Here is a 15,168-nt window from a genome sequence, read left to right as displayed (position 1 = left end):
ATTATTTTCCCCTGAATAGACAACTGTTACAGTGTTGTCCTTCCCATGGGCTATAACTTCTGCAGCCTTTGGAATATCATCTGGCTTCCGTTTTACCCATACCTTAGCTCCTGACTTTATTCTATCAATGGAGCAAAACCCTTTTGCCCCTCTAGTAGTTATTTTGGGAGGAGGGTTAGTTTTCACAAAGGGTATTTTTTCACAGGGGATAATAATGACTTGAACCATCCTATCATTTCTACAAAATTGTACAGGTTTTTTACCCATATTCTGGAGTGTCACAACAATTTCTTTTTGATAATTAGAATCTATCACTCCAGCCAATACATGTATTCCTTGAGCCGCTAATCCTGGTTTAGGTAATATCCATCCAAGATGATTCTTGGGGATTCTCATACATACTCCAGTAGGGGTTTTTCTTATCTCTTTCCTATTTAACCTAAAATTCTCTATACAATGTAAATCATATCCTGCTGAACCAGGTGTTCCTGGACTTGGTAGTGGGACATCTTCCCTCACAGTCCAAAATTCAATGTTTTGGATCTCACATGTTTGCTGTTCTCTGATCTGCAGATTTGGGGTCATCATTCTGGCCTAGAGGTGTACTCCCCCCTAAGGGCCTATTATTCAAATTACGTAAGGCAATAGACAAATTATCCTTCCAATGTCGATATGAATTATTTGAGCTTAATTTTCTCAGCTGTTCTTTCAACAATCCATTCATTCTTTCAATTAGCCCAGATGCTTGTGGGTAATATGGAATATGATATATTCCATTCTATATTATTCAACACACAATATCTTTTCACTTCTTTGCCCTTGAAATGTGACCCATTGTCACTTTGAATCTGCATTGGGGTTCCATAATATAAACTTACAATATCTAGAGTTTTACAGGTGTTTTTCTGAGTTGCGTCTTTATAAGGACAAGCCACTAGTACACCTGAATAGGTGTCAACACACGTACATACATATTTACATCCTTTATCCTGGGGTAGTGGGCCAATATAATCTATCTGCCAAATTTGGGCTGGAACTTTTCCCCTTGCTATTTCTCCAGTAACTATCCTAGGAAGAGTTCGTTCTTTTTCTAATTGGCATATACAACACTCCTCTGTTATTTGTTTTAACAACGCATGAGAAATACTGATACCTCGATCCTGTGCCCATCGATGGGTGGCCTGGACCCCTAAATGGCCAGCAGTCTGGTGGACCCATCTTGCTAAGGCTGGGTCATTAGTTGGAGTCGGAGTAGGGACAATACATTCAGTAGCAATCTTTGCTAGTCGATCCGCATGTGCATTGTACTCACGTTCTGGTGTGGTCAGGGTTGCATGAGCATCAACATGAAAAACTGACAGATCTGTAACCAAAGACATGTCCCATATATTTTCCCATAACTCTTTACCCCAAACTTGTTTGCCATGAATCTCCCAATTCTGATTCCTCCATATAGGCATCCACGTAGCTAATCCATTAGCTACCGCCCACGAGTCAGTAAATATATGACACTGTCCTCCTTTCTCTGCTCTGATGGCCTGATGCACTGCCATCAGTTCAGCATATTGGCTACTTCCACCTATCCCAGAACTTTCCAGAGTTCTCCTTGTACAGGGGTTATAGGCTACTGCTTTCCAATGTCTCTTCTGTCCTAAATATTTTGCTGTCCCATCAGTAAACCAAGCATGTTTCTTCTGTTCTTCATTTAGTCCGTCATATCCATTATTCCATTTCACTAAGGATGGTACCATCTGTTGCTTAGATTCAAGGGGCTTTTCATTGCTCTCAGTATCAATGTTCGCCACAGATTCATGTAGAGCAGAAACTCCATTTTTGCCTGCTCTGGACCTATTCTGAATATACCACTTCCATTTGATTATGCTTGCCTCTTGTGCATGTCCAATTCTGTGAGAAGCTGGGGTACTCATTACCCAAGTCATAATTGGAATTCCAGGCCTTAATACCACTTCATGACCCAGAGTTAGTTGCTCAGTTTCTACTAAAGCCCAATATGCAGCTAACAGCTGCTTCTCAAAAGGTGTATATTGCACTCCAGATGAGGGCAGTTTCCTTGACCAAAAGCCTAAAGGTACACTTCGGCTTTGTTGTTTTTGCCACAGACTCCAATTTGCATAGTCATCTTGTACAGTCACTTGTAACTCCACTGGCCCATTTTGCATAGGCCATAAGTCTAGAGCTAATTGAATAGCAGCCTTTGCTTCCTCAAAAGCTCTACTTTGTTCAAGTCCCCAGTCAAATTCATATTTCTTTCTGGTGACTTTATACAAGGGTTTTAAAATCTGTCCCAAATGTGGGATGTGGTGTCTCCAATAACCAAACAGCCCTATGAACTTTTGGGCCTCTTTCTTATTGGTAGGGGTGGGAAAATCCTGGATTTTTTGTCGAGCTTGTGGGAGAATTTGTTGCAGTCCTCTATTCCACTGTATCCCCAAGAATTTTACAGTTTGAGCTGGCCCTTGAACCTTTGCGGGGTTGATTTCCCATCCTTTGCTTTTCATATGGTCAATTAATAATGCTAAACTCTCCTCCACCTCCTTTATATTCTTTCCCTGTATCATGATGTCATCTATGTAATGTGTAAGCTGTACACCAGGTAACTTTAATTCATCCAAATGTTCAGCTACAATCCTGTGGCAAATAGTTGGGCTATGAATATATCCTTGCGGCAGGCGTGTAAATGTATACTGTCGGCCTTGCCAAGTAAAGCAAACTGATTCCATTGCTTGGGTCTATTGGGATTGTAAAGAAGGCATTGGCCAAATCAATAACTGCATACCAAGTCCCTTCATGTTTTTGTATTCTCTCTATTAAAGTAACCGTGTCTGGGACAGCAGCATACAAGGGAGGAGTCACTTTGTTCAGCTGTCTATAATCTACTGTCATCCTCCATGTCCCATCTGACTTTCGGACTGGCCAGACAGGGTTGTTCCATTGAGTAGTTGTAGGGACTAACACTCCTGCCTCAACACATTCTCTTATAGTGTTGGCAATTTCATCTTGCCCACCTGGCACACGATATTGCCTCAAAGTAATTACTTCAGAAGGTTCGGGCAAAGTGATTGGATCCATCTTGATTTTCCCCACTAAGACTGCATTAATGCCTATTTTCCTCACAGCAAATTGGTATTTCCCTTCAGGTAAATTTAAGGTCATACCCTTCAAAATGTCTATTCCAATGATGTATTCAGGAATAGGCACAATAACCACACTATATTCTTTCTTGGGCAACTGTCCAATTTTCATCATCAATTTAACTTGTCTGGCTGATATTTCAGTCCCTCCTAGTCCTGTAATGGTAATAGGAGTTCCATGGCTGAACTTGTCTGGATTTCCATAAATAAGGGTGGCCTCGGCCCCAGTATCTATTAATGCCTCAGTTACCGTACTTGACCCATTTTTCCAATATATGGTCAAGTTAATGTGAGGTCTACAATCCAGCCTGTGTATTTCCTTAATTTGGGCTGGGGCCTGGCCTGTTCCCTAGTATTCCCTTTCATGTGATTCACTTGGGTATGAAGGTTCAACATCTGTAGCATTTGCAGGAGCAGTTCTGATTTCCCTATCTCTCGTGTTATCAAGTCCTCTATACATTCTGTATAATTCATTGGTTGGAATTCCATCTATCATTTCAAAACCTACTCCTGCTCTCAATAAAGCAGTAAACATTTCTTTCCTTGTTACTCTCCTTTGGCGCCAAGTTTGCTGGTTATTCACCCTTCTCTCTCGAGGAGATCTATCCCCTCCCCAGTCACCTAAGTCATGTAACTGTAAAATCTTATTCATCACTGTTGTAAGACGGCTCCCTACTTCTCCAAGTAATAAATTCAAAATTAGTTGTTTATAAGCAGGGGGAGCTGTCCTAATTATTAAATTCCTATGAGGCAGTTCCATTGAATCATTGTAATATTTGTCTGCAGTTCCTGTCATAATGGCAGTCTTCATTACCTCCTCCTTTAGTCTCATGATACAATCTCTAAGTGAATACCAGGGTCTGTGCTCAGTGGGCCACATAGAATCAGTAGCATATCTCTTATTGCATCCCACAGTGGCTAATGCCAACAGAGTAGTCCTGCTATCACCATCTCCTTGCTGATGATGTTCCCTAAAAGCTTGTTGAACTAGAGGATCATGGCTAATACCTATGAATCTCATGCAGTCTGTCCCATCTACTGATATTCCACCGGCCCCTTGATCACTGAGTCTTACCATCCAAGATATCAATGGTTCTCCTATTCTTTGGCTGAATCTACTCAAAATATCTGTGACCTCTTGCGGTGAGAAATCTTCCTGAATTTCCCTTGTAACTGAATCTTCACCTCGGGTTTCTGTCTTCCTCCTTTGTATGGGTCGAGCCCTTGTCTGATCATTTAACCATCTCCTATTCTCTGTGTGAGGCACATCCTGAACCCCAGTAGTGTTTTGTGCCTCAGCCCCTAACATTGTCTCATTCTCTCCCCACTCACTTCCTCTGCCACCATGGCTAGGACGAAGCAGGCAGTCAGGCTCTTTCTGGGCTGGGTTGAAATGCACTCTGGGCTTTTTTGGTCTCCTGTTGCTCTTAGCCACATTAATAGAAAAGTTCTCATTTGAGTCAGTTTGGTCTTCTGCTATCTGAGATTTCCCTTCTTCCTGTGGGGTAGGAGTGCCCCCATGTCTTTCACTTAATCTCAATCTTTCGTATACTAGCCGGTAGGCTGATAACACTATCCAGCTTTGCCTAGATAGTGATGCCCCTGACTGAATCCCAACTTCTCGTAAACACTTTTCCAAATCCCTAGGATCTCCTCTCCGTAGCCTTGGTTCCCAGTTTTCACAGGGTCCAGCTTTTTTAGCCAATTCTTTTGCTAGGGAGGAATAAAATGGATCCTCCCATCCTGGGATATTCATCTCTTCCTCTGAAATTGTTCTGCTTCTAAATAGAGATCTTATACCTAGCGATCCTGTTCGTGACGCCAAATGTATCAGGAGGGCAGAGTTTATAATCTCAAAGAGGATCATAAACATGTCTGAAAGGTTCGGAATCGCCGGATAGAAGAAACTCTCAAAGTAGAAGGCAGAAGAATCAAAACATTTATTTAGGCTCCACAGTAACCAACCCATGAACCAGAAGCCCCATTTTGATATGTGATCATAATCTTCCAGGCCCAATAAGTACGCCTTGAAAGAGTAACCAGGAGGCTACAGAGAAACATGATTGCGTAAAGCAAAATCATGTTTCCCCCTTTTATGGTAATAAGATTACCCACTGGACTGAAGTCTTTGTTCAGCTTCCTCCCGTAGGTCAGCTCTGCTACTGGCAGCTCCTGCCTCAGCTGTGTCTGTGTCTGTAACTGAAGCTGCAACTGTAACTGACGATGTAACGGTCGCTGTAACTGACGTAACTGTCGTAACTGTCGCTGGCTCCAACCGAAAAAGGAAAGAGAGAGCTCTTCGAGCTGTCCTCTCCCCTCTTATAGGGTCTCTGACATCATCAAGCTCCGCCCGAATGACCAGGGCCGATTGGTTCCTGAGTTGGCCCCTCCCCCTAGCATAGCCGCCAACACCTCCCCTCAGCCAGCCCCATGACTCCTCACACAGGAAGCTGTCTGCTTCCCGGCATGCTCCCCGGGCCTCCTGCCCCGGAAGAGCAAGCCACAGTGTCCAGAGGCTCAATGAGGCAAGCTGAGCCATTCAGAGAAAACAAAAGCCATTATGGCTACAGCAACACATAGCAATTCCACAGCTCCTTTCATTCTCTGTCCATGGGGATATAGCTGTTACCCCCTTTCTATCCCTATCTCTGAAAAAAGTGATCAAATCAATCGGTCAAGGAAGACGTGATTTCAAATCTTTTCATTTTCAATTTCAAATATTTTGCATCTGAAATTGGTCAAGTCATTTCCCTGGGATCTGCCTCAGTTTTCTTATGTGTAAAATTGGGAAAATGAGAACACCTACCTCCTGGCGTTGTTTTAAGGAATTAACTAATGTTTACAAGTGCTTTGAAAGCTTTCAAATAGCATATAAATATTATTATTATTACTGATTACTACTACTGCTACTACTATTACTATCACTACTCCTACTACCACCACCACCACCACCACCACCACCACCACAACCATCTTTCCTAGAAAGGACAAATCAGTTTCCATAAGTCAATAATCCCTATGACGTTACTGATCAAAATATTCTTCATTGTCCACCACTTTTCTGCTTATATCAATATAATGCTTTCCTTGAGGGCAGAGATGGTCTTGCCCTTTCTATTTATATATCTGACACATGCTACAGTACATTGCACAAAGTAAGGGCTTAATGGCAGTCATTCATCCATTCAGGTAGATGCCATGTTACTAGTCTTAGGGTCCAAAAGAAATGATTTATTACCATTCATTGATTCAAAAAAGCAACCACCAGAATCCTTCCCTTCTAGAATAGGGATCTTTAATCTTTCACTTTTGTAAAACCCTCTAGTCCCCAAAACATGCAAATGGAGATTAGTGAAGAGGTTTGCCTGATTGGCACATGAAAGACAAAAAAATACTGTTATCTTAGCTCCCCAGACTTGGATTGGTACATTTTTTTTCACACACAGATCTAATATTCTGGTCCCTTCCTAGGGACCTGACTGCTCTAACTTAATTTCCTCCAAGGGGTAAGACCATTACTTTGAAGTAAATTATAAACTTCTCTTAACCATTATGGATTTATTGACACAGGTGAATTCTTTGACATGATACAAGGTATATATTTTTATTTGCTCATCTATTCCCCCAGCCCAATAATTTCTACACCACCACTGCCAGGATGTTTTTCTCTGTGTCAAATTTATATCATTAGATAAAATTAATTACGGATAAATACAATCCTTTAGAGTTGGGATCAAAAAATTGATTTCATATGTAGAAGCTAGGAAAGCTTCTGTTTTAGGGACATATATGGTACCATAAACAAAATGTGGGATTGGCTAAACTGTGTTAGAATCCTTTCTAGTCATGTCACTCTGGGTAACTTGCCCTCTTCCTGATTCAGTTTTCTCATCTGTACAAAGGGAATAATCAATTGAATGTACCTCCTAGGAGAGTTATAAGGATTAAAGGAAATAATATTGGTAAACCATTTTGCAATGTGCTTTATAAGCACTTGATAATGATGATAGTTTTTGTGGTGGTCATCTTGGTAGGGATGGTGGTCATGCCATCCTCATAGTAAAATACAGATATCTCCAAACTCTTCACACATCAGTGATAATATTGACAACAATGACAGTTTCCTTATAAAGACAGAGATCACTTGCAAGAAAAAGGAGTTGATAATCACACTGCACAAACCTAGTGTGCAATTAAATAGGTTACAATGAGGAAGCATGATGTCAAGTATGGGGCTCCTCACAAGCTGCTAAACAAGTGTTCTGATGTCTGATCTACCTAAGTTTGGAACAGATTTTCACTGTATTAGTTACAAGTGGATATTTTTTATCCAAAATTACAAATCATGAAGACCAAGACATGGAGTTTGGCATTCTTCATCTGAGGTCAAAGAACCTACTGGGACAAAATCCCAGAATCCCTCAAAATGCAAATTAAAAGGGCTATCTGCTTTCTGTCATAAGAGCTGAAATATCCAAATATCCTTTGAATTCATGTAAAAAATGGGTCCTATGGAATTTGCATAGGTCATTTGAGCTGAGAGAGCTTTGTATCATTAAAGAAATATCCACACACACTACCCATATAAAATTAATAGAAGTCAGATAGATTTTGTTCTATTTAGAACTCTATTTTATTCCATTTATCATTTATGTAGCCATTTTGAAAAGTGCACTTTTATTAGAATTTGTTCTTACTGCCCTATGAACTTTGGTTAGTGTTATTATACTTTCTTATAAATTGATTAATTAAGGTCTAGAGAAGACAGGAGACTTGCCTAAATTCACATGGTAGCTAAGCAGTAGAGGAAGCCAAAATTAGAAATCTGAGTTTTGAAATTTCCTTGGTGTTTTTCCCATTCATAAAGACTGACTTCTCATTTTCCACATAGAGGAACCATTTATTGAAGAATCAGAAACATGGGCCTTATGTGTTAGGTAAATCATGGACAGATGAATATTCACAGCAAGTCAGGCACTTGATCCCATCACTGGAACCTTCTTATAATTCTGTTTCAAGAGGGTGGCAATTTATACCATGGAAATTATCCTTAACCAGATCCATGCCAATTTGGTAGCCTCATGTTCAGCTTGAAACCTGATGACATAGCGTCACTGAACCTAGACCATTACTTTGAGGTGTAATTGTACAACTCTTGTTAACCATTCCTGATGTATTGATTCTCATAATTTCTTCGGCATGATGCCAGGCATATTTTTTATTTGTTCCCAACATTAGGTAGTAGGAGAAGATTTCAATGAAGGATCCCCTCAAGTTTATTATTTGAAGTTTTTTGCACCTTAGACCTTATTACTTCTTGAAGAGTCCTTTATCAGAAAAGATTTTACAAGAGAAGGTGTTATCAAAGAGTAGTAAAAAGCTTAGTTAATACTTTTAGAAAGTTTTTCAAATGAATATTCATTTCTCCTAGAATGTGAGAATAGCAGATTATTTCAGTCCTTAATATATTATATGACAGGTTTAGGGTCATTTGGTATATCTCAAGAAGAAATATGGTATTAAGTGAAATGTTTGGTTTTAGCCCACTTCAAGGGCACTTCCTTCTTTGTTCTTTTAGAGGAAAGATATAACCTCAGTGTTATTTCCAGTGAACAGCATTTTATTATACTGATTTGCTCCAGTGTTTCTCAACTGTTGGAAACCTTCATACATCTACTAAAGCAAGCATTTGAAAGCCCCTTTGTTCGAATATGGATTCTTTCTATTTCTGAATTCTGTCTTCAGTTCTTAGGAAAAGAGCTTCTCTCTGGCCTATATGCATTTATTACACAAGAAACAGTTTCAGGTTACCCTTGGGTATCAACAACAACAACAAAATGGAAGACAATCTTTTTGCAATTTTTTTTTTGGTTTTAGTATTCAACTGTAGGCCTTTGATGTTGGGGTGATGGTTTATAAGATACACTTTTCATGTATTTCAACAATCCCTGTTCTCATTCATTCTGACCCTTCTCACATCAAATTCATAATCAGACAAAAAATTCTTCCACAGTCCCCTAAGCTGCAAATTTTTTCTCAGCATAAATTTTATGCATGAAGTTTAGTAAACTAGAGGTTCATAGGAACATATAAGAGGGGAATCCTCCAGCCTCTGGGAGGTAAAATTAGGGAAGATTCAGTGTTGTCTAGAGATAGGTCCCCTGTCTTTGAAAGGAAGTGTAGACCTGGCTCTGAATCCAAGTTACCTCCTGGCATTTACTTGATGGACACCAGTTATTGAACTTCTCTGGGCCCTGGCAACTTCCTTAGTCTCTAAAATGGAGAACACATACACTCACAGAAATATGAGGTATACTATATATGTGAGTATATTTTTATATAATATATATAAAACCAACCAGACTGGGAGCTGGGCAGAGCAGGCCCTAGAGCCCTGAATCAGTGAGCTGTGGCAGTTACCAGACTTCTCAACCCACAAACACCACAGGCAACAGAGAAGGTTAATTGAAAAAGCTGAGCAGAGTGAAAGGAATTTGAGGTTCGGCCACTGCCCCAGGGGCAGTGGAGGTGATGCAGCTGCGGAACTACAACTGCAGTTGCTTCTTGCCCCAAGCCCACCTGGTGGGCAGAATTAAGTGGCAGATCAGAATGGGAGTGCAGAGCATGCTTAAGATCTGAGTCAGGTCCAGGTTGGTGCTTCTTGGTGAAGGATGAGTGCTGGTGTGGCAGAGCTGGCTGTATAGAAATAGCTCTAAAAACAACAGTGCATCCCCTCAAGCTTGGAACAGAGTACTCTCTACAAGCACTCATACCCCGTTGAAAAACTCAAGGGTCAAGTAACTTGGCCGGGAACATGGCCAGGCAGAGAAAACAGATGCAGATTCAGACTCAGACTTTGGAATCTTTCTTTGGTGACAAAGAAGACCAAAACATACAGCCAGAAGAAGTCAACGAAGTCAAAGAACCTACAGCAAAAGGCTCCAAGAAAAACATGAACTGGTCTCAGGCCATGGAAGAGCTCAAAAAGAATTTGGAAAAGCAAGTTAGAGAAGTAGAGGAAAAATTGGGAAGAGAAATGAGAGTGATGTGAGAAAACCATGAAAAACAAGTCAATGACTTGCTAAAGGAGACCCAAAAAATACAGAAAAAATACTGAAGAAAACAACACCTTAAACATAGACCAACTGAAATGGCAAAAGAACTCCAAAAAGCCAATGAGGAGAAGAATGCCTTGAAAGGGAGAATTAGCCAAATGGAAATGGAGGTCCAGAAGACTACTGAAGAAAATCCTACCTTAAAAATCATATTGGAGTAAGTGGAAGCTAGTGACTTTATGAGAAATCAAGATATTATAAAACAGAATCAAAGGAATGAAAATATGGAAGACAATGTGAAATATCTCATTGGAAAAACCACTGACCTGGAAAGTAGATCCAGGAGAGATCATTTAAAAATTATTGGACTACCTGAAAGCTATGATCAAAAAAAGAGCCTAGATATCATCTTTCAAGAAATTATCAAGAAGAACTGCCCTGATATTCTAGATCCAGACAGTGAAATGGAAATTGAAAGAATCCATAGATTGCCTCCTCAAATATATCCCAAAAAGAAAATTCCTAGGAATATTGTCACAAAGTTCCAGAGCTCCCGGATCAAGGAAAAAATACTGCAAGCAGTCAAAAAGAAACAATTTGAGTATTGTGAAAACATATTCAGAATAACTCAGGATCTAGGAGCTTCTACATTAAGGGATTGAAGGGCTTGGATACGATATTCTGGAGGTCAAAGGAGCTAGGATTAAAACCAAGAATCACCTACCCAGCAAAAGTGACTACCATGCTCCAAGGCAAATACGGATTTTCAATAAAATAGAGAACTTTCAGGCTTTATCAGTGAAAACACCGGAGCTGAATAGAAAATTTGACTTTCAAGCACAAGAATCAAGAAAAGCATAAAAAGGTAAACAAGAAAAAGAAATCACAAGGAATTTAATAAAGTTGAACTGTTTTGTTTACATTCCTACATGGAAAGATAACGTGTATGATTCATGAGACCTCAGTATTAGGGTAGCTGAAGGGAATGTGTGTGTGTGTGTGCATATTATATATGTATATATGTGTATGTATGTATATATGTTTGGGTGTGTATATGTGTGTGTGTGTGTGTGTGTGTAGACAGAGGTCACAGGGTGAGTTGAATATGAAGGGATGATGTCTAAAAAAATAAAATCAAATTAAGGGATGAGAGAGGAATATATTGAGAGAGGGAGAAAGGGAGAGATAGAATGGGGTAAATTATCTCACATAAAAGTGGCAAGGAAAAGCAGTTCTGTAGGAAGGGAAGAGGGGGCAGGTGGGGGGGGGGATGAGTGAATCTTGCACTCGTCAGATTTGATCTGAGGAGGGAATACCATACACACTCACTTGGGTATCTTACGCCACAGGAAAGAAGGAGGAAGAAGATAAAAAGGGGGGATGATAGAAGGGAGTTCAGTTAGGGGGAGGAGGTAATCGAAAACAAACACTTTCGAAAAGGGACAGGGTCAAGGGAGAAAATTCAATAAAGGGGGATAGGTTAGGAAGGAACAAAGTATAGTTAGTCTTTTACAACATGAGTATTGTGGAAGGGTTTTTCATAATGATATGCATGTGGCCTATGTTGAATTGCTTGCCTTCTTAGGGAGGGTGGGTGGGAAGGGAAGAGGGGAGAGAATTTGGAACTCAAAGGTTTTAAAATAGATATTCAAAAACACAAAAATTTTTTTGCATGCAACTAGGAAGTAAGATACACTGGCAATGGGGCATAGAAATTTATCTTGCCCTACAACAAAGGAAGGGTAAAGGGCATGGGAGGTGAGTGGGCTGACAGAAGGGAAGGCTGACTGGGGAATAGGGCAACCAGAATATATGCCATCTTGGAGTGGGTGGGAGGGTAGAAATTCAAACTCTTGTGAAAATCAATGCTGAAAACTGAATATATTAAATAAAATAAATAAATTGAGAAAACAAAACAAAAGTGGAATCATAGAACAAAAATTCAGCAAAATTAATTACACATCAAAAAATCATATTATATTCAATGACCCAGGAGCTTATTCCTCTGGAAAGGAAGTGGCCAGGGCTTGGAGGGAAAGTGTCTTCCCACATATTTTCTTTGGGTCCCCACTCGGTCATAATTTGGCAGTATTTTTTTGTAGTATTTTTTTCCTTCCATTTGCATTATTGTAGTGATTGCATATGTTTTCTGTATCTTGTATATTGTGTTCTTATATTGTATCTCTTATTTCACTTTGCATCAGTTCATGGGTCTTTGCATGATTATCTGTTTATCATGTTTGTTGTTTCTTATATCAAAATAATATTCCATTACATTCCTATGCTACATTCACCAAATGACGGACATTTACTTTGCTTCTACTTCTTGCTACTACAAAAAATTCTGTTATAGAAAAAAAAATAACCTGTTAATTGCTCTATATTTACTTTGCATATACCTTATATGTGTATTCTTCCCAGTATTATTCATTTTTCCTCTATTCCCCTCATGTTTAACATAACTTTCTGCCATGTTGTTGCTCAGCATTTCCACTTGTGTCTGACTCTGTTATCCCATTTGGAGTTTTCTTGGTAATGATACTGAAGTGGTTTTCCATGTCCTTCTCCAGTTTATTTTACAAATGAGGAACATGGATTCCAGGTTCTTAATAAATGCTTACAGATTAATTGAGCAATTGTTTCTTGATTGGTCTGTGTCCAAACTGATAGCTGTGCCTAGAGGTTTCTCATGAGATGGATGTCCATGCAGTTATGCACAAAAATAGACAAGGAAAAGTACTCTATGCTCATTTTGAAAAGTTTTCATAGGTATGAAATATGGTGGATTGATCAGGTGTCCAGCTTGGAAAATACCACATGCATTTCTGGGTTTTGTAAAAATTTTTAACTGCAAAACAGGTCTATGTATAAATTTAAATTGTCCATTGTCAACCAGGACACAGCTGCCTCCCATTTGGAAATCCAGATTTATTACTGTTATAAACTTTTACAGTGATGTTGTTATCTGAGTTTCTCAGCTGTTCCTAGAATACATATCCAAGTTTAAGTCAAAGTAATATTCAATATGGCACCTTAATGGCAACCAAATTAGTTTGCAAAACCTTATTCATGTCCTCTTTTGGATCATAAGATTTAGCTTTGGAAGATATTCTAGAGACATTTTACTACACCCCACTCACTGTATAGATGAGGAAATGGAAGCTCACATCACATCACTGACATAACTTGCCCAAATTCCTCTGCTAGAAGAAGTAGAGCTAGGATTTGATTGCTGACTCACTTAGCCATCTCCAAATCCAGTTTTCTTTCCACTGTATTATGTTTGTTTCTAACCCTGTCCACACAGGTACACTAGGTTCAGATATTAGAAACGCTACTCAACCCACATTTGAAGACTGTCCATATTGGTAGGCTTAGAGAATCACCTGCCACTCTGTCACGATGAGGTAATCAAGCAGGACTTCAGCAGATGGGGGCCAACATGAGAAAATTTCCAGAAGTTAGATCCTATTCTCAGAATTGACAAAGGAATGCCAGCAACATGATAAGTTAGTAAAGACATTTTAAAATCTACATTTACATAGTGATAAATAATCAGCTATGAAGCACAATCATAGTAATTTTCTTCTTCATAGAACCTCAGTGTTGGAGAGAACATGATTTAAATCAACTCATAACTTCTTCTAAAGCATCCTGACAAGTGGCCATTCAGGCTTTGTTTGAAGACCTCAGGAGAAAGAAAAACCAAAGTCTCTGATGATACCCTTTCATTTTTTGATAGTGATAATTATTAGAGTTTTTTTTCTCCTGTCTTTAAGCCTAAACCTAACTCTTAGTGATTCTTATGCATTGCTCTCACGACAAGCAGTTCAAATCTAATCCCTCTGCTGTGTGAAATCATTTCAAATACTTGAAGAGAGTATCTAACGTGTCCCTAGCTTTCTGTTATCTAGGCTAAAGATCTTCAGTCCCTTTGAATTATTTCTGCACAACCTGAATTCAAGGTCCTACATCATGCTGATTTCTTCCTTTTAAATTCTCTCCCACTCATCAATATACTTCCTCAAATCCTCAGAACTGAACATGATGTTAAAATTCAGTCTCCAAAGGGCAGAGTATGAAGGCACTGTCACCTTCCTTTTCATGGATGCTATATTTCAAGGAAGTGATGAATGCACTAGTCTATTTGGATAACAGCATGTTATATGGTTGAAGCATGTCGAAACTGCAGCCTACTGACACTCCCTTTTAAAGATGTATTTCAGCATAATCATATCTCCCATCTCTGTGAATCATAAAGTTGAGTTCTTGAACTCAAGTATGACTTTATACTCTTACATCTTTTTTAGTTAATTAATTTATGTTTTTACATCACAACACTCATTTCCACAAATTTTTGAGTTCCAAATTTTCTCCCCCTCCCCCTGTATTCTTCCATCTTATTTGATATTGCTTTAAAATGATATAAAGCTTGATATAGCTAAACTATTTTTGTTGGAACTCAAAGGACTCTTTTAAAACATAGATTAAAACATCTCTAAGAAGTGAAAGAATAATGAAATATACAATAAAAGTTGAATTCTTAGAAGTTTGATGAAATTTTGTTTCTAACACTGATATCAAAATGCAGTTTTCTATTTGTCTTATACATGGTTGTTTAGAGAACAAACTTTATAAATGGTTAAGTTATCTGAGATTATGCTCATAACATAAAGTCATAAAGGAAAGGAAAGGCCTGAAATATCCATAGAATAAAACAAACACTGAATAACATGTGCTTTGAATAAGTTTGAAAAATCTTCCATTATATGGGAGATGAGAAATATACTGTTGATATGCCTGGGAAACAATGAAAATATTCTGTTAAGGCCAGATTCGATTCACCTAGGTATTTCCCATGTAGAAGAAGGAAGAAACTAGCTGGCACTGTCATTTGGACCTACCACATAGACATTTTACATAGGACTAATTTCCCCCCTCATTGTTTAAGAAGCAGTAGA

Source organism: Trichosurus vulpecula, chromosome 4, assembly GCF_011100635.1.
Source record: "Trichosurus vulpecula isolate mTriVul1 chromosome 4, mTriVul1.pri, whole genome shotgun sequence".
NCBI classification, from domain to species: Eukaryota; Metazoa; Chordata; class Mammalia; order Diprotodontia; family Phalangeridae; genus Trichosurus; species Trichosurus vulpecula.
This window is presented reverse-complemented; position numbering follows the sequence as displayed.